Source organism: Paralichthys olivaceus, chromosome 22 (genome assembly GCF_024713975.1).
Source record: "Paralichthys olivaceus isolate ysfri-2021 chromosome 22, ASM2471397v2, whole genome shotgun sequence".
NCBI classification, from domain to species: Eukaryota; Metazoa; Chordata; class Actinopteri; order Pleuronectiformes; family Paralichthyidae; genus Paralichthys; species Paralichthys olivaceus.
The window spans coordinates 16,263,076-16,283,883 of NC_091114.1; the positions used below are offsets into that span (position 1 = coordinate 16,263,076).

General features: G+C 46.3%; 1 long non-coding RNA gene across 5 annotated transcripts in view; it reads left to right on the forward strand.

Moving 5' to 3' along the window:
• The first annotated feature begins 11,446 nt into the window (after positions 1-11,446).
• Positions 11,447-20,808, forward strand: part of LOC109641817 (uncharacterized) — a 54,311-nt gene continuing 44,949 nt past the window's right edge. For 4 of the 5 annotated variants that reach the window (XR_011239840.1, XR_011239841.1, XR_011239838.1 and 1 more), the window contains exons 1-2: positions 11,447-11,561; positions 12,132-12,220. This is a non-coding gene — a long non-coding RNA (uncharacterized lncRNA). Of the gene's footprint in view, positions 11,562-12,131; positions 12,221-17,332; positions 17,390-20,808 lie in introns of all 5 variants that reach the window. The other variant, XR_011239839.1, reaches the window with a different exon arrangement.

Below are 20,808 nucleotides of genomic sequence, written 5' to 3' on the forward strand. Positions count from 1 at the left end.
ATTCATGCTGCATTTTTACCCTATACAGTATCTGATGCTGTCGTCCATGGCAACGAGAGAGCACAACAATAGGCTTCAAATCCCGCAGGTTATCCACTCGGCAAACAAACACAAGTGATCCGGCAGAAAACTGCTGCACACGACAAACACCGGAGTTTAAAACCAGGAGATGGATAGATAGAGAGAGAGAGAGAGAGATACTGTAGATCGATAGATAGAGACTGTAAATAGATAGATAGATAGAGAGAGAGAGAGAGAGAGAGATACTGTAGATAGATAGATAGAGAGAGAGAGAGAGATACTGTAGATCGATAGATAGAGACTGTAAATAGAGAGAGAGAGAGAGAGAGATACTGTAGATAGATAGATAGATAGATAGATAGATAGATAGATAGATAGATTGATTGATTGGTTGGTTGATTGATTGAAGGTTTGGACAGGAAGCAGTTAATATGACTTGAACCTAACGTCCTCTGCTGCTCTCCTTCCAGTCCGGGCCTTTAAATCCACCGTGGCCCCGGCGGAGGTCTGGAGGAGACGGATGTTCTTTGCACTGCAGCTGTATCGACGAGACACTGGAGAGGGGGGTCTGTTCCAAAAACCACCACGTGTCCAGGTCTCTGAGGTGATATCGATCCTTCCTGTCTTCCTGCAAATGTCACTGAATCTCTGCTCGGCTCGTGCGTATCCTGGATCCTCTTACATCCTCAGTGTCTTGTGATTTCCTACAGTCTGACTCCACTGGGCTTAAACCCCATCATGGATTTTCCTCCTCTCTGTTTTACTTTAAGTTTGTTTAAACACTCGGACTCTTCTCTCCATTATTCTTATTCTAATCACTGCAGTGGAGCCTTCTGAGGTGTTGGAACGCCTCCTGTGATAAAACAGATGTGTGTGTGTGTGTGTGTGTGTGTGTGTGTGTGTGTCTCCACACGTGCACGTGGGCCATGCGTGTGTGCATGCATGCTCGTGCAGCCCCTAAAGCAAACCCACTGCAGAGAATGTGTCGCATGATGTTATGGAGCTACAGTTTCTTGGAGTCAGTGTGGTGGTGGGTAGGTGGGGGGGATTCTGCTTTCTCTTCCTGTCGCAGTGTCAGTCAAGGTAAATGTATCCCCCCCCCCCTCTCTCTCTCTCTTTTCTCTTTTTCCTCCCCCTTTCTCTCTCTCTCTGTCTGTCCACTGGCAGCTCCATCTATCTTTTCATCTCTTTTTCCTGTCTCTTGTATTTTCCACAACCCAATCCAAATGTTCTCTCTCAGGTTTATTAATAGAAACTATACCCCTCTCTCTTGCTTATTCTCTCCATCGCTTCCTCTTTTTCTCCCCCTTCCCTGCAATCCTGCACTCAGCAGAGTCTCTGCACTGAAGCCCCCCCCCCCTCTCATTCCTCCACATCTCTCACTCTGAACTCCTTCATGTTGAACCCACATCTTTTATTTTCATGTAAAAACATCAAATTATGTTTTTATAACCCACTGCGTCTTCCTCAGAACCCCCCCCCCCCCCCCTCACTCCTCTTCTTCACTCCTCATCATCCATCTTCCTCCAGATGCTCTCCTCAGGTATCGGCGCTCTCCGGTGTTGGTGGTAAACTCGCGGTGCCCCGGCCACCGGAGGACGAACCCAACGTCGAGGTGACGCATCAACGCAGGAAACCATCGTCACAGCCGAGCTTCACATTGACTCTGAGAGGAGTCTCTTGCTCAAGGGCACTAGAGCAGACGCTTGAAGTATTTGTAACCGAGGCTCACGAGGTTCTGTAAAAGTATTTTTCAGACTGAATGATTGTTCCAGAGTGAAGCAGCTGATTCGTTGATCATGTAGAAATAAAACCAATGTATTTAATCATTTACTGTAACTTTACAGTTTTTACAGTACAGCGTTAGTATTAGTATTTCTATATGCATTAAAAACTTGACTGTACTTTCTACAATGATTTGAAAACTTTATAATTACACAACAAAGACTTTTTCAATGACATATTACATTTCCTTTATCTAGAGGACTGATTTCTAAGAGGGCGGCACGTTGGTGCAGTGGTTAGCACTCTGTTAGCAACATGGCTCCCGGTTGGAACCCCTGCTTGGCCGTGGTCTTTCTGTGTGTTCTCCGGGTGTCAGACTTCCTCCCACGCTCCAGAGACGTGCACATCGAGGTTAAGTTAAGTGGACACTCTTAATTGTCCGTAGGTGTGATAATGAGAATGAGTGGTTGTTTATATTTGATTCCCCAGCTGGGATGCGCGTGTGTCCGACGTGCTGCAGAATCTAAATTAAACTCTGAATCTGAGGGATTCAAACGTGGTTTCAAATCCCCACTTCTGCTTCTCTACGTGTCATCACCTCTGGTGCAGAAGAGGATTTTCCCTGGAAGGAGCGACCTCCGTCGACATCAGCAGTCTGAGCCTCGTGGAGACCTGTCACTGCATCTGAGAGCGAACGCAGGCTGTGCAGCTGCGTGGATGTGAAACAAAGAAAAAAAATCCCAGCGGTAAATCAAAACACAATATACGCTGCCTCTCAAGTGATTTTTTATTTTTAGCCTAACAATCACTGACAGGCATGTTTTTTTTTTTCCCCTCCCTGTAGCTTCAGCCCCCTGACGCGAGCAGCTGATGAAAAGCTGCAGTGCTTCATTCACATGCACAACTCAATATGTGAGCTGCTCTGTTCCTGCAGCTCCTGCCTGTTGCTGCATGTGTGTGTGTGTGTGTGTGTGTGTGTGTGGGAGGTAAATCACTGAGTCCTTTCACTCTAACATGTGTATCACACGCGTATCAGGTAAGACCTTAACATGCATCACATGCTTTTGTCGCCCTGATGACACTGTTTTTTATTTCCCGTGCAGCTGAGACATGAAAGCATCATGTATTTGGGCCAAACTGGGATTTTCTATAAACCATATTCTGCTCAAACAGCTGAGAACGCTGTGCCATGCTGCAGCTGACAGCAGCATCCTCCTCCTCCTCCCTTCAGATCTGATCTGATCTGAAGCCGTCTGATCTCATCTCGTCCCTCCCCCCCTCCCCCCCTCCCCCCCAGTCTCGTGCAATCTGAAGTATTCTGTCCACATATGTCTTAATAAAAAAGCCGCTGACAGCCAAGGAGGACGAGCGGGAGCGCGCGGCCCTCGTCATGTGATGATGTGAGACGTTTTGAGGTTGAAGATCATGAGGCTCAATAAACAAGTGAAATCCTAACCCTTCAGTTCTGGAACTTCCAAAAATAGCTGCAGGATTTTCTTCGGTTTAAACCGAGCGCTGGAGCCAAAGTTCAGCTCGATTTGAAAAAGCTGTTTTCCTTTTTTCGCCTGAGCAACTTGTTCAAACACACACTCTCCTGATTCTCTCCTGTTTTATTCATCACCACAAACAAAGCAGCTTGACCTCTGACCTTCTACTTATTCTTTTTTACATAACACATGTATGTATCATGTGTCGAGCAACGTACAGTATGTCCTCTGGTACTTCCTGTTGACATGTGATACTTTACTTTTACTATTCTGCCCTGAAGACACGGGACACGCAGCTCTCGGTGCAACCTCCCCATTGATCCTGTGACAGAGAAATTGACGAGAGGGAAAATTGATCCTCCAGAATTGAAATTGATTCTCGATGGAAAAAAGAATCGATCGTCCAGAGAGAAAAGTGATTCCTCGAGAGGAGGAGGAAACTGTGTCAAATAACTAACGGGGAGTAAAAGAAGAAATCCAACATTATAGATTTTAGATCCCTGAGCACAAGCTCGATTAAATACTGCAGTACTTGTATCATGCAGGTCGTCGTGGATAAGACCAGAACTGAAAAAATCAAAGTACACATAAATGCGCAAGATGGCAGCGTTGGTTTCTGGGATGTTTTGGCTCCATCTGTACATTCAGCGTCTGTGGGCTTGAGTTAAAATCAGCACATGAAGGTAAAGTAAATCCTCTTCCCTGAAAACAACCTTTAAACACAGAGTGTAAAGTTCTGATCTTCGGTCTTGAATCCTGAATTATCAAAGCCGAGAAGAAAGAAGATATTTCTCTGGCGCTGAAACTCCGTCACGTGTGCTGAGGCTTATTTTCCTTCCATATTCATTCACAAACCTTTTGCCAAAACAAACCTCTGGACGAGTCGAGGATCATTATTAAACTGGACTGAATCAAATTAGAACATTTCAACCTTTTCGACTTCAGACGCCCAAAAACCAGAGCGATGTCTGGTCCTGAGCTCCGATGAGTGAATATGAACACACGTGAACTCGCTGCAGAGTTCAGACACGTTCCAGATTTTAATCGTATGATGAAATGATTTAAGTTGCTTTCAGTTACTGTTATTCTGCATTTCCCACAATCCCTTTGTCTCCTGCAGTAAAAGACTGTGACGCTTCTTAATCATATGTGAACACGACTCGGGCCTTCATTGGATTCTAATGTGATGAGGTCACAGAAGAGGACAACAATGTATTTCTACTTCTGCAGTTTCTCAACATCGTGGCTCGATGTTTATTCTGTTTCTCGTAGATTCTGGATTGTTGATGCTTGAGGCGTTTATTCGTGCTGCAGTGAATATTCTAACGACGTCTCCTGAAGACACAGAGGAACGTGAAAGCTGTTTTTCATATATTCAAATATTGAGAATAATGTCTTTGACGTTTATGTGTCCGTGACCCATCCACCGATATGGAGGAGGCAGGGATTGCGACCTAGACTGCAGCCAGCCACCAGGGGGCGGTCGAGACGCTTGGCTTCACCGTTGGTAGCCGTCATGTCGTCCATCTTTATTTATTTTCTTCTCCATCTTTAAAAAGTGTTTCACTTTTAAACGTAACATAAAAAGATTTACAACAATTAACGTGGAGGCTGAGACCGTCACAACGCGGCAGACCTCTGTGACCCCTCCCCCCCCCAACATGCACATGCATTCATGTGTGTCAAGGGGATATACAAAGGCATGGCGTCCTATTTACCCTCCGTGCAACGGCGTGCTCTAAATTCCAGCTCTGTAATGAAGACGCCACGTTCTGTCGTCCACGAGTCTGTTTGAAGTGGAGCAGCACCCAGAGGGCACCAGATTGAAACCAGCTCCTATGGGGGGGGGGGGGGGGGTTCACACCAATACTACCATCCCCCGAAGGGTCCAGGTCAGAGAGATCTCCTTCAAACATCTGAAAATACTTTGGTAGATCCAAATAGAAATGGATCATGTGTTTTCATATTAATAAAACGAGTTGATCCAGTTTCCAAACCTGGAAATACAGATTCAAATCTTAAATTTTTGTGTCATCCTCATCGTTCAGAGATTATTTTGTCGGTTGGTTCTTCTTCTTGCACGTTGTCGTCCTGCTGATAATCGAAAAGGTCCAAACGATCACAAACAAACAAAACGAACCGTGTTCCCTGAATTACAACGTGAAACCAAAACCAACCGGATCAAATGAGACAAAGGTCACGAAGCTCGTCTCGGACTTTCAGGTGTGAAAACACGTTTTAACGTCTTTAACATTTAGAGTTTTTCAACAAAATTGACAAAAGCAAACTGGAGAGAGTTTAAAGCAATATGCAGCAAATTTTATTTAGTGCAGAAAAGACAATACAAGGGGTGTTCTTGTGCGTTCTCACCTCAGCCACCATTTCTCTACAACACGTCACAGATTGAAATGTCAAAAATACACTGAGGGAATTAAAAAGCCTGAAAACATACACATCTGGATTTTCACATGCCGTCACATCAGAAACACAACAAAACCAATGGGGGAGGGTCACACTGACGCAGGAATCCACGTACATGATAGAAACAGAATTCAGTAAACAGAGCGGCGATCGTCGGGGTAGAAAAACAAGTGATGAGGCAGTAAGAAGATTGGTGGATTGTGAGATGGGGCCCTGTAGAGCTTCCTGATTGGCAGATGCCTCCCTGAAAGGACGGTGGTAACTGATTGGCCGTGCTGCGGAAGGGATTAGCCCACGCTTAAGCGCCACGAGACGAGCGTACGATCGTCTCAAACACAAACTAAAATCCTACTCTACGTGTCTTCTGGACTTGATCGTGGACAAACAGGCGTTTCTTGGCTGTAGCGTGGTCACTGACTCTTCTGCCCTGGTTTGACCGCTGCTCCGCGGCACGACAGACAACACAAATAAAGGGATGCACAAGAACAGATCATCTAAATATACATGTTTTAATCTCTAAAGTATGGCTTTGATGTCGTTTCTAGTCTGTAACGCTGGGCCCACTTGTCCACCGTACCGCACCGATTTACTTCCACTATCAACTACATTATATTCTTGTCAAGCATAATAAGAAGTGGATGTAGATGAACCTGTACAAGCAGAGGAGAATATTAAGTTAGCAAGCGTGGATTCAGACAGACGCTGTGTTTACACGTATGTACAAAAGCCGTGGCCGCGGTTTGCCGAGCTCTTGTCTGCCGTGACGTCAAGAGGTTTTTTCAGGAGGACGTGGGGACTTCACTTAAGCTGCCTCGGACAAAAACAAACAATACGCAGCTCTGCTCCATTCATGATCACAGCGGTGAGACGAGCTTTTTTATTCCACCGTCCTCTCCGCTCATTCGCTCACCGAACCCCGTATTCCGTTTGCCTTCAGGGGGGGAGGGGGGGGGGGGGGGGGGGTAGTGGAATGAGGTCAGGCTGACAAAGCAAAGCGCGAAAACACAACGTCGAAGAAAGAAAGGAAACAAAAGACAGAAATAGAGAAAGACCCGCGTCTTTGTGTTCTGTCATGTGGATTACTTAGGTGGGGGGGGGCGGAGCTAAATGTCTCGATCGTCGAGGAAAAAATAGGATTTAATTCGGTTTGATGCTCGTCGATGCTCGTGGCCACACTTTGAACGACAGCAGCTTCACTGACTCCAGATCTGCTTCTGTGACGACTGAAACCTAAAGATAAAGTCAAACTATTGCAGACCTGTGGGAACTTTTAATTTGAAGTATTTCTTCGTATACACATTTATTATTTTTAGAATCTAAAGGAAAATAATGTCATCAAACAATTAGGATTCTTAATTGTGTTTCTCTCGTTAATTTGTTTTGGGGGGGGGCGGCTAACAGTCTTGGCGATAACCAGCAAGGCTAATGAAATGTGGCGTTGGCTTTTTGACCCCCATAGCGAATAATGAGTCTCCGACCTCTGTCCGCAAACAAACGACGCCATCGCCCAAAGAAAGAAAACGCCTGAGAAACATCAGCTTTGTTTGAAACGAGTACACACACGTACACAAGTGTGTATCGTTCAAAGGCGTCCGTGTGCGAGTGTGGACAGAGAAACAGGTGAATAAAGGAGTTTGTGGTGTCCAGTGAGCTTATCTGTGCTGTTTGCTAACTCGTTAATCCTATCAGGCTAAAGCGCCAACACATCTGCACCGAATAAGCCCCGACTTGTTTTTTATTTTTGAAAGAATTAAAAAGCTACGCGAGCTACGCTTTCACTCAACGCCTGCCAAATCAAATCCACCTAAATCCCCATTACCACGTGTAGGTTCGGTAATTATTTGAAAACCGTGTCAATCCAGTTACGGGGGAGAAAAGGGTTTGAAACTCAGGTGATGCCACTGTTCGCTGTGGAGGAGAGGAAACGTGGGACCGTGGCGGAGAAGAGCGAGCAGGCGGCCGGGCCGAGATGGCGACTGGCTTGTGCTGGTTGCGGTTTTTTTTTCTTTTTTTTTTTTCTTGTTCGTCCTCGAAATAGAAAAGAGGTTACATTCCAATAATAATTCTAGTAATTAGGGGGATTATTATTATTAAAGCAATGGAGAGTAAGTCTGTGCTACATACGAACATCGAGGCGGGGGTGGGTTGGGTGGGGGGGTGAAGCGGGACTGTGTGTGTGTGTGTGTGTTGCTATCCCAGAATATGTACAGTGTGTGTGTGTGTGTGTGTGTATTCGGAGAGTGTGCTTCATTTTTACTACCCTGACAAACAAGACGAGTGGGGTATTTGTTTCCCGCCTGTTGTTCTGACCTGAAGGTGACGGGGCTCAGGTTCATGGCCGGCATCTGCTCCCAATCATTATCAACAGTTTATTTAAGGATGCGACGCCTCGAGTTACCTGCTGCGGCACCGAGCAACCCGACCCCGAGCGGGGGAGCAGAGTGCAGACGGCGTTTAAATGTTGTAAACGTGACTCGAAGAGGAGAAGCAATATGATGCTGCCGTGCAGATTAGCAAACAGCTTTCTGCGTCGGTGGCTTCGCCGGCTGGGTGAAGACGGTGAAAAGGTGCAGAGGCCTTGACCTCCACCGTGAAAACAACGAACACGTCTTCAGTTTCTCTTTCCTGTTGTGTTACCAGATCGCTTCCGAAGTTAATATCGATCCCAGGCGGGACAAAAACAGATTTAAGTGAAAACACAACTGAAGTATTTTGAATTATTTGACAGATCCATTCACAGTTTGTGTTTCTCCCCCGGGAGCTTCACACCACATCTTAGAATGGAGTTTTCCTCCGTTGTCATGGAGACGGCTCAGTTGTCACATTGCACCACGTCCCCATGACAACCGAGAACACTCCACCGGATGAAGAGGAGCACGAAAGGCAGCTGAAAGCCCCAGAAAAAGGGCGAGGAGGCGGACCTTGGGCTAATTAACTCCGACGACCACATCGGTCAATTACAAGATTCAGGACACAATTCAATTTTCACGGCTGACACAGAGAAAAAAAAAGAATAAAAACCACGAGTGTGAGACTGCCAGACTACGACTCCTGCACCAAACCGCTGCCGGTCGTTGGTTTAATCAGACTGAAGCGAACGTCGTGGATTATTCATCGTACTTCTTCTGCTCGAACCGTCGGTGACGCAGCAGCGACCGGCGCAGCCTCTTGAGCTCTAATGTCACGCCGCTCTCTGAATGCTGGTTGTTAAATGAGCAGGTATGAATATTTGAGTGAATTTCCACCGGCGCTCATTGATATTGGACGGCGTCAGGTGTCACTGGGGGGGAGGGGGGGGGGGGGGCATGAAAAGATGCAGACGCTGTAAACACTCGATGATCACTAATGAGCGAGCGGGCCTGTGCTGTCTACTCTCCATCACATATTGATCTCGCCTGCAGCAAACTGCCTCAGACTGTGCGAGTTAGCTGCCAGTTTCCATGACCACCACCTCCGTCACCTGTGAGCTCAGGCTGGCAGACGCGATCCAATATCTGGCCTGATGCTGAGGTGATTTTACACCTGAGACCGCAACTGGGTGTAATTTCCACCCTCGCGGAGGGAAAAAGAACCTGGAAACTAGAGAGTGTGCTTCTCCGCCGCCTTTTTGTGCGTTCCTGTTTCATCCACGTTGAAGGACGTGTGCTTGTTCTGTCAGTCAGCAGAGAGAGGGAGAGGCGTTTTTCTGTTTTGGAGCATCACCTCCATCTGCTCGTGTGCTAGGTGCTGCTTGTGTCGTGTGTCTGCGGGACGGGCGGAGACAAAGGGGATCAGGTTTGCATGTTTGGGAGCACACAGGTGTCATGTAGGGACATTTGCAAAGGTTAATGTGCTGACGGGAGGTTACAGTATTTCATCATGCTAGTTTATAAATTCCAAACCGCCACCTTTTCTTTCTCCTTCATCTTCCCCCTCTTTCTTTTCTCCTGATCCTTCATCTCTCATGCAAAAAGGCATTTCATGACACTTTGCATAATGTGACAATAAAACCTGAACTCGACCCCCGAACCACTCGTCTCAATCATTTACTGTATTTCTGTACATCTGCGGAAAGTTTTTTTTTTTGTTTTTATCTGTTTTTTTTTTTTTTTCTCCTCATTTCATTTTCTCTCATCAGTCAGTCACTCTACTTCTTTTTCTTCTGGAAACGTCTGAACTGGTTCTGGATGGCGAGCGCTGCCTTCTCCGTCTCCGGCGCCTCCAGGTCGATGTCGACCTCCTCCTCCTGCTCCTGAGGCTTCGCTGCTGTCGCCTTCTCTGCAGGAGCGAAGGGCAAAGGATGGATGTTAATACAGAGCAGGAGCAGGGAGAGACGGGTCTGTCAATACAAGCAGTACCCGTCAGCTTCCTTCTCGGTTAAACAGGAAGTCACAAGTTTGGAACTGAAAGTGTTTCCACAACATCTGCCTCGAGCTGGAGACTTTAAATGCACCGATAAGTGACGGTAACGAGTGTTTGAAACGGACGCTGCCCCGTGGTCTAATCTGCAGCTCCTCCTGCACAGAGCTGTGTGGATGCACAGGCGTCATGTGAACGTTAAATTGAGTTCAAGTTCAAAACAACAAGATGTTATTAAGAGTTCATTCCCCTTAAAGAGACAATAAAGCTCTTGTTCTCATGATTCAAGTTTCTGCTAAATTAAAGGAGCAGCTTCAGCTTCAGTTATTACTTCAGAACGCTCTCGTGCTCTAATGTTCACGTTCCTCAGACTGTCCACTGCTGCAGCTCCTCTTCTCAGCCTCTGTCTCAAACACCTTTAACGTTTTAGCTCCTGTGTCTTTAAGACCCCCCCCCCCCCAGTTGTGATTGGTCAAAGTGTGTTTAAATTGAACTTGAATTGAACTTCCCCTCTTGTATCTGCACGTCTGACAGAGCAGAGTATGAGTCAGAGCAGTCTGAGTTCCTCTGCAAACCTTAACGTACAATAAAGATCTATACGTTCAAACAGAGAGAGGACAGAAGGTGATGAAGCTGAAACTGGACTCAAGAAACAAAAGAGAGAGAAAAACATTTCATAAAAAACATATTAAGACAAATGAGGACTTAATACGCATGAAGCGGGAAATGCAAAGTACGCATCATTATGACGAGACGTCACTCGAGTTCCCGATCCAAGCGCTGGCAGCTGGTGCGCTGATAGATGGGGGATTCTGCGGCGCTGGAATCGGTTATTGATGAGCAACGTTGCACAAAAGTTGAAGCAGCAGCAGCCAACTTTTCTTGGCTGACACACGAGCGGTTCCTGCCAAAACGCTGCCTTTTCTCGGCTGCTTAGCTCATGGAAAATCAGTCCGTCTGACCTCCAGCACGCAGAATGTCAACGCTCTCGTGTTGGAGGAGACAGAGAGAGACGAACAGAAGAAGAGACAACGTTGTGGAAAGGTGGACAGGCGAGTCCGAACACTTGACGACTTTGTCGCGAGGTTTAACGATGTTTGGTGTTGAAGGGATTCTGTGATTCTGAGGGAAAGTTAGTGTTTGTTTAGTACAATTCACAGAATCTGTGGTAAAACTAAAGACAACTTCAGAAGAAGAAGAAACTAAACACACACATGCACTGACAGAACCACAAAAACACTGCGTGTCATTTAAATGTTTGATTCATATAAAGTCTCCACAATGTAAAGTTCCTTGAGATGCTGCAGATTAAAATGTGGCACTGCACCAATAAAACTGAATGTGTAAGTCACTACATGCATTCATGTGAGCAGTTTTAATTTGTTTTCAGATGCTGCTTCCTGTTTTACTTTGAAGTTCCTCAGCTTGCGTGTGTTTGCTTCCTGTCCTCATGACTCTCACCTGCGTCCAATCACCTGTGTCACCTGCTCTTCCTCCTCAGCTGTTTCCTGCCTCACTTCCTGAGTTGTGACTTTGTGAACTTCACTCTGGCTTCGTCCCACACAGACTGTAAGTGTCTCCTTCTCCTTCTTCTACTGAATGCGTCCTCTCTGCACCACCTGCTCCACTCCTCCACCTTATTCCCAAATCTGGCTCCAGAACTTGCTAAATTGGCTGAAGTGACATTTGGCCGCGTTGTTTGCCAGAATGAGCTGCACTTTTTTTTTTTTTTTTTCAAAAGGCCTCAACAAAATCTACTGCATTTCCATTTTTTATCAAGACATGCAAATTAAAGAGACGCACCTTTGTTGTCGGCTGCAGTCGTCTGGCTGCTGTTAGCAGAGTTAGTGGATGTCAGCTGCAGAGAAGGAAGAAACACATTCTACTGTTATTTCACTGCTGGACCTTTATTTTGATGGAACACGTTCAGAAGAGTATCCTGCGTAAAACAAATCATCATTTCAGTCCTAATTGAAAAGTCTGAGGGGCCTGGTTTTATTAATAAGTATCGCAGCTCGCCCACACACACACACACACACACACACACACACACTGTGTCTGAATGTGCATCCAAATCTGTTGGCGGAGCAGTTTTCTGCCAAACTTCACAGACTGATAGTGTCGTGTTTTTGCACACAGACGTTTCCTGGACGAGAAGCAGACGACTGCGAGGTGTCGTCTTGTTCAAACGGCCGAGAGAAACTGGAAACTTCATCGTCACACGACAGGTTTGAGTTCACTGTGAGAGTAGAAACAGCGCAGACGAGCTGCGTCCCTGTTCGGCTCCAGATGACTCTAATGTCATCATCCCTCATCTCCTCTGTTTCTGTCTGAACTCACTTCTCGTTTGCTCTCCAGCCGTCTGTCTTGTTTCTTTTAGGATCTCTCATGTTGTCGCTCCCTCGGCTGGAGATCCCTCTGAGTGTGTGTCACAGGTTTACATCTTCACGTTATTTGATCCCTGGCTTTATATTCTTGTTTTCTCTTGTGCGGATCATTTAGTCAGTAAACAAATGAAAATATAAAACTCTCAACGACGTCACGGTGGATTCATCGGAGCAGAGCAACATATTTAATCCTGGTTTTCATGTCGATTTGATGAGTCGCTGTTTAATACTTGTTCCATAATCTGACGACAAAAACCATGAAAAGAACTTCAGCTGGATTTAAATGTTTACGTGAGCAGAAACAGTCGGAGCGGAGAGAATAATTAAAAAGCTGAAACGAGACAGAACTCCCAAAGTGTTGATTCCAGCAGTTTTCAACTCAGTCAATCAATCAGGTTATAATATGATGAGACAGATTTATGAACAAGCAAGTAAAGAAATAATTAAAACAATTAAACTATTTGAGACTAACGCACACGGTAAGAAATTAAAATGTATATATTATAATGAAATCACCACCAATGAAACCATCTACTGTTTTTACTTTCTCCACCCGTGGTCCGAGCTTCACTCAGCTTCTCTCACGACAGTGTTAGTGTTACTCATGTGGACGTGCGAGGCCGTGATACAGGAGAGAGAGAGAGATTTAGACAGATTCTACGATTATGCAATATTTTGTCGGATGCCAGCGCATGTCAACGTGTGCGTTTCCATGCGTATTCATGTGTGTGTGTGTGTGTATCTGTGTGTGACAGTGTGAGTCTATCCCTGCTTAACTCTGTCCTTATTGCACTTTATGATCCACGTAGCAAATGGACCCTGCATAACACAATGTCCAGCAGAGCGTGAATGAGTTGGTGAAGAGAGGCCCGTCACTCCAGCCCTGCCAATAACTCAGTGTGTGTGTGTGGGGGGGGGGGGGGGGTTCTCTGCACTCTTACAGTGTGTGGGCGTGATGTGTCTGATTTATGTGTTGTGTGCACACGTGCAAAAGAAAGCCCATCGGGTCAACAGCCAATCCGGGGGCCCACGCTCGGAGCCAGACAAGGGAGGAAAATAACGTTCAGAGACGGCGAGCGAGTGCAGTATGTGTCTGGTAGCAAGAGGGAGAGAGAGAGGGGGTGAGGGTGAGAGACACCGGGGAAGAGGGGGAAGCACGGGAAGGAGCGGAGAGAGAGAGAGAAGAAATTCAAAGGACAGCAGAGGAGGCAGAGGTAGAGACGGTGAGCGAGTCTGAGAGGAAACACATCAGGACGAGTTTGTTTCAGAGCTGAACTCACAGAGTCTCACTTCTGAATCATAGAGCTGCACGTTTAATCTCAAAAGCCTTTGAGCTGAAGTGAAAGTTCAGATGTTTGGCTTTTTCTCCGCAGCTGTTTTGGACTTTACAAGAACAGACGTGATTAAAAAAATATTCAAGGTGACTCGACACCAACTCCTTTAATAATCCCATTATCTACACCTGTGTGGTTTCTGCTGGGACGTCACGGCAGAAATGACGCTTTGCGAAAAGACAAAATAAAAGTCTCTCGACGCGGTGACCTCCGCGGATGACCTGGAGAGAAAGTCGAGATTTTGTCTGACGAGTTAAAAGCCTGCAACGGGTGGATCCTTCTCAGTGGCCAACGTATCCCAGGATGCACTGTGCTTCATTTGTCGCCGCACATATGCACCGCGTGATTTGACCTTTGCAGACGTACGACTTATTTCTCATCCATCATGTTTAGTGAGGACACGTCTTAAACCTCTCGGCGTCACAAGTTGATTTTAACATTTATAAAATTGCACCAAGGAAGTAATTGCTTAGCATATTTGATTTTATGGTTCTATTCATGCTGAAGGAAGATAAACGTCCTTGGTACGTTAAATGTCATCTTATTAAAAGATAAATAAATCACAAATACAGCCACGAAGTTTAATTTATAGAAAATTTGTCCAAAACGTCGACTTCAGATACGAATCTTCTCCATTGGAGAGAGAAGCAGAAGATAGAGACCAAACTAAAGCTCTGACACTGCACTGCTGCAACAGAGAGACATCAAGGCAACGCTCCACAAAAGAGAAAATGAATAACAAGGGTGCAACAGAGAGAGAGAGAGAGGGAGAGAGAGAACAAGGGGGTGAAACAAAAAAAGAGAAACAGGGAGAAACGATAAGGTGGAAGGAGAGAGAAGGACTGCAGAGATATGAGAGAGAGTCTGCAGCACGGGGGAGGAACACTGCGGAGAGGAGAGGGGAGGCACACATCACACAGAGAGAGGTGCAGGAGCTCTGAGTGAAGGAGGCATTCAAACAGGAAGGAGCCGCTCTCCACAGTTTGATAAGACGAGCCGGGGACGACCTCTCAATTCAGGCCTCGCAAACACGACACAGAATCTGAGACGAGACGTTTTCAGACATTAACTCTGGAGGAAAATGTTGTGTAGTCATGTTGTGTAGTTTGTGTTTGTGCAGCAGCAGATCGTCGACTCGTTCACAACATGCGGGGGACGTTCAGGCGAGGGGCGGAGCCTGTAGAGCAGCAGGAGGCGGGACGTGACGTCTAAACTCTGCTGTGTAAAGATCAGGCCGGCGTCGGCCCTCATCACCAAAAACATCTGGAACGTCCTCGTCTTTTCCAAGTCGTCGTCTTCCACGTGTACGACTCCTCCTCTTCATCCTGATGTTTGTGTTCTTCCGGTTTCACGTCCGTCACGTGTTAGAAACCTCGTCAACGCGTCGCTGCTGTTTTCTCACATTTGCTCACTCGGACGTTTTCGAGACAGTTTCAGGAAATGTCTCATGAAACTGTGGTGGACCTCAGTGCAGGTCGACCTCCTGCCAGCAGAGGACTCTTAATTGATTTCATGAGCCATAATTAAAAGTTAAAACGATGCTATCAGAACACAATGTGATCATCTCCTCCTCTCGCTCCCTCCTTCTGTGTTTCTCTTTCAGTCTGCGGCTTCATTTTCATTCAGAACACTATCTGTAAGTGTGCAGTCGACAAACACCATTATATGTTAATGACTGCTGAGGAGAGAGGAGGGCAGGCGGCCATCTGATCTCTGGGCCGCAGTCAGATGGGATTGGATCTCAGAGGAGTGAGAGGAGATGCGCATTTAGGAAGACGGAGAATTCAGAGACTCTTTAACTGATGGAGCGATAAGAGGTGATGAAGAACAGAGAGACAGGAGGAGAGTGTGGAGTAGATCCCGACCGATTTATCAGACGGCAGATATGATTCGCTCATTTTCTTAATTCAATTTTTATTTGTAATATAGGTTTGATAAGGACACATTATCAGTTCAGCTGATACATCTGAAATTTAAAAATCTCACTTGTCGTCTTCTTTCATTCTGTGGAGTTTTATGTAAATTCCCTGCTGCGGACAGGATCTCCTCGTGTGGAGACGTTCATTGAACCGGACTGTTTGATTCATTTATGGTGTTTTTGATTGGTGCGGCACGGTGGTTCACTGGTTAGCGCTGCCGCCTCCCAGCCCGGCGTCTCTGTGTGGGTGGAGTTTGCCTGTTCTCATTGTTCCTGCCACAGTCCACAGAAGCAGCTGAGGTCGATTAGAAACCTGGAGTGAGTCTGTAGGTGAGAATGGTTTCTGTGTCAGCTGTGTGACTTGTTGGCTGGGACTCGCCTCTCGCCCCCAAAGTCAGCTGGGATTGGCTCTGGCCAACGTCCGTCAGATAAACAAGCAATATAGACATTGGACTGTTGGATGGATGGAGGGAGGGAGGGAGGGAGGGAGGGATTGGTGGGAACTGGCCTCAAGTGTCATCATCTTTTTCATCACTATTTGTTTCTAATCATTTGGACGTCATTTAAATCTGGAAAACTTGAACTAAAAACACCCGACGTGGTTAAATTCCAGGTTGGTCACAGGTCAAAGGTCGCCAGATTTGAACTCCACGCTGTGACTCGCCACAGGAAGTTGTTTTATTCGCCCCCCCCTCGGACGCACAGATTGGAAGTGACCAAGTGAACTTCTCCGTCATGTCTCTTCTTGCGACACAATCGATGACGACCGCGGGTTTAAAGGAACCAGCGAGCAGCTGCGGGGGGGAAGCTCCTCGCTCTGCGTGTCGGGAAAACTCAAAATCCCCCCCCCCTCGCGCTGCCATTACTTTTGAAGGGCACTTAACCCCCTTTTGCTCCAGTGAAGCCGCTCTGTGATCGACAGAAGATTAATGCTGCTGCCCGAGCAGCTTCCTGTAAGAAAGTCGCTGCATTAAAGTAGAAGAACCTTCGCTTGCATCTAATTCAGCACTTTCTTCTTCCTCCCACTCGCCGACATGTTTCTGCTAATGGGGATTAAAATTAAATTAAATTTGACCTCTGACCCCGATGACTTCCTCGTGTAATAATCCTCATGTCATCCGTCCATGCTCGTGTCCCACTTTCTCTTCTTCCTCTCTTTGTCCTTTACACTCACTCACTCGTAATCACAAATGACTCGCCGGCTTTAACCCCCCTTGAGATATGTCCTTATCACCCCCCCCACCCTTCACTCTCTGCTTTAAGTCTGGGATTTCCCTCTTTTACATGTAGTAGTTAGCGCCGTGATTCATGAGAGCGGAGGCTCGGAGGGAGGCTGAGAGGAAGACGGGAGCGGGAGGGAGGGTGAGGATGGGAGACAGAGACAGATTGCAGCATTTAACAGGGACGCCCTGGGGAGCCGCTGAAGGTGATAGAGAGAGAGAAAGACACATATGGAGGGAGAGGGAGGCAAAATAGAGAGAAAGAGACGTGCACTGTAGCAAGAAGGCGATGATAGAAAAACGCTCGCAGACTGGCTCGGTGAGAAAGATTGGAACGTACACGGTCTGTTCACAAAAGACTCGGCTGGCGTAAATGGAGTCCAGATGGACGAACACGCGCACACGCTCCTATACTGTACTCACATACACACAAGCTCGATGCACTGTTTTCCTCACACACATTTCTTGATCTGTTTGGCAGCCGTCCCTGTCCCACCCTCCCCCGATCTCAACGCCAAGTCTTCATGGAGTAAACATGGTAAATATTAAAAGTCTTATATAAGGTCCGACAGAGCTGCCTGCAAGTGTCAGAGACGATTCAAATCACAGAGCGGCCCAGAGTTCCTGTCTCGCTCTGCAGAATCCAAACTTAGCAGTTGTGAGGTTGTTTTCTTCTGTCAGCTTTCACACTGCAGCACTTTTTAATTATTGATTCGTGCGATTTGTTTCTGCAAATTATTCATAGTTTGATCTTTAAAATGTCAGAAAGGTAGTCGCACCATGTTTCGGCTCTACGGTTTGATGCCAAGACAAAGTTTTAAAGAAAAGAAAACAGAAAATGACCCTGAGACAAAGAAATTATAATTACGAAGCACAAAACAACAACAAACAGACAAATCAAGTGCAAAAAGATTTACAACTAACAAAGGGAGACACGAAACGACAACGAAGAGACGCACATCCTCCAAAAAGACTTGGACATCTTCTTTTAATGTAAGGAGATGCTTTGGGTTTAAAGCTTTAAACTCTCTCCGCAGCTGGCGTGTAAAATAATAACGTCACGTGAGAATCATGTTTCAGGAGCTAAGTGAACTAAAGTCCAAGTATAGAATAAACAAATAAATATATATATTGTGTTTAACGATATGATGAGCACTGAACTCTGTAAACAGACGTGGCTAAATCTGTAAAAGATGATTTTTACATCCAGCAGCTGATTCATTCTCTGGAAAATTATGCAAAACAGCTGCAGTGTCATTAAATTGTAGTTTCTATTTTCGTCCACACAAAAAAAAAAGTCAAATCAATCAAGTTTCACTCTTCAGCTTCGTGTCTGTTCGACTCACGCGCTCGATAAACCGTCCCGGTGTTTCCGCAGACAATCAGTACGAGCTTTTTAATTGCTGCGTAATGAAAGCGAGACAACGAGATTCATGTGCAGCGTCAGAATGTGGCGACGCACTGGAGTCAATTAGCGTCCGGTCGAGAGGGAGGACGCGTTGTTTGCCGGGAGACGGCCTTGTTACGGCTTTTGTGCAAAGAAAAACAAGTTTTGCTTGTGTCGTTCTTTGTCTTCGACTCCATCCCTCGTTTCTCTGCCTCTTTTCTCCTCCTCTCTTACGTAACAGAAGCCGTTCGGGGGCCTGTTTTCACCTTATCTACCACATAGTTTTCACAAGTGCTTACATTTTTAGCCTCATGCTCTTCTCGTCTTTTCATCTCCTCTTCTGCACTCTACCCTTCAATTTTACGCCCACCCACTAGTTCATCTGTGTTCCCCCTCTCGCTCTCCTCTTCCTCCTCCTCCTCCTCCTCAGCTAGCTGCCTGTGTTTGGCCGGGTGAGCAGATGTGCGTCAGTGCTGAGTGTGTGCTACTGCACGAGCCGAACATCTGCTCAGCGGTGCTCTTACTGTACATTAAGTGGATCAAGCTGTTAAGCCTTGGACGCCGGGCGCAGCCTCGAAGTCCAGCTCGTCCAGACCGCTGGTTCACTTCAGATTGTAACGGTGGACGATGGGCTGCAGGTTCTAATGAACTTCAGTAATGTCATTAGAATTAGAGCTGGACTCTGACCTGTAATGGACTCCGATGGTCTGTAAGACTCCGACAGACAGAACAGGGATTTAATGGACACGAGGCTCACGAGGTTATGGTTTTTATCGTGGTTGGATTTAATGTGCGTTTGGCTGCAGAGCGACACGACCCCCGACGGCTGCACGTCCACTTCCATAAAGTCTAATCTGTCTTTCCCTAAAAGTCAACATTTGCATATGAGGTCACCGCTAACAATGACTAGCAGTGATATTAAGGTTTAATCCCACAGCACAAAAAAAGAAAATAACAGCAGCCGTGGTTCTGCTGCATTTATCCGTCACGTTTACTCATCTTTGTGTTTGCTTTGACCTTGTGACCACTTTTATTATTTAAAGCAGAGCCCGTTCCTCCATCTGTTAATGCAGCCGGCTCCCCCCAGCCTCTGTTCCCCGGCCATAACAATCTCCTCATGCTGAAACACACTGTACCTGCCCACTAAAAATAGCACGATGCCGGTTAATGGCTTTATATAAGTCAGTGGGTGTGGGTCTGTGTGGTGCCAGAGATTCAGGAATAGTTATGAGTCCTGAGGGTAGATGGGGATAACAAAAGACGAGGTAACAACGAGCGAGCACGACGGGGAGCAGCAGGAGGTATAGAATCTACGATTATATAACAAATCTACGCATTCAAACATCTCATTCATGTACACTTAAATATCACAGTTTTAATTTTGAGTGTTGAAACCATGGACGCTTTCTGAGGCTTCGCAAAACACAATGAAACCAGGACACGGAGACACAAGGCTTTATATGGACAGAACGTAAACGTGTCCTGAGAGACGGGGACACCGATTAAAGTGAAGTTCCCACGACTGCACAAGTTCTGACTGTCTGTATGGACGGTAATAACTTTATGGACGATAGCAAGCATGTGGGAAATAGCACTGCACGTGGTTATTATGAGAAGTGTAAAAATGAATTGGTTTATCATGAGGCTCGGCCGCCACAGTCGAGATAATTAATGGGAAACCAAGGCGAGATGGAGCATCGGGGGATTTATGCGCCTGTAAATGGAAGAATCTATAGATGTCACCTTTAACTGGGAAAAGCCAACATAAATCCATCCTGCAGCTGAGCCGGATTATTATAATCCAGGTCCTCGTTTAAAAAGTGGATTTGTCTTTTTCTTTTGGAATAAACTTTCACCTGATTGTTCACAGGAGAGTGAGGAGGTGCAGCTGATGAGACAAATTCAGTGGCAGCTTTGACTCAAGGTAGTTTGACATTCAAAGCACGCTGTCATCATATATTCACATTTCACTGTCTGCTATCGGATATTCACGCACAGCCTCAGGCCTTCGGGGAGCAGATGATTGGAGGAGAAAGTCGGGGGGACACTGTGGCGATGATGGGACTGGAAAAAAAACAACACGGGGATCTGAGTTTCATTTAATGGAAAATGTCGTCCTGTGCTCGTCCACCTCTCAGCGGCGGCGTCTTTTGAAAACACACATCCAGAACATTTCTTAAGCCACACGCACACACTGGGCTTAGAGCTGCACTCGCTGTCAGTGCGGAGAAAACAAAAAAATAAAAGGAGGCAGCAGAAAGCCTCTAAAAGCTCAGCAGAAATGTATTTATAGACAGAAATAAAAGGATTATACCTCCATGAAGGAGTGAGGGGAAAGCCAGTGAATTCCAGACGTGCCAGATGCTGTAAGAACTCGGTTGGGGAGGGGGGGGCGAGAAGGAAGGAGGGAAGATGCAAGGGAGGTGGGGGGAGAAAGTGGAAAGAGAGAGGACTGACAGATGGAGAGAGACAGATTGACAAAGAGAAACAAGGACTGGCTCTTTCTCAGTTTTACTTTGCTCGTCTCAGATCGGCCTCGGAGCCACGTCAGACCCCGGTAATTACACGCT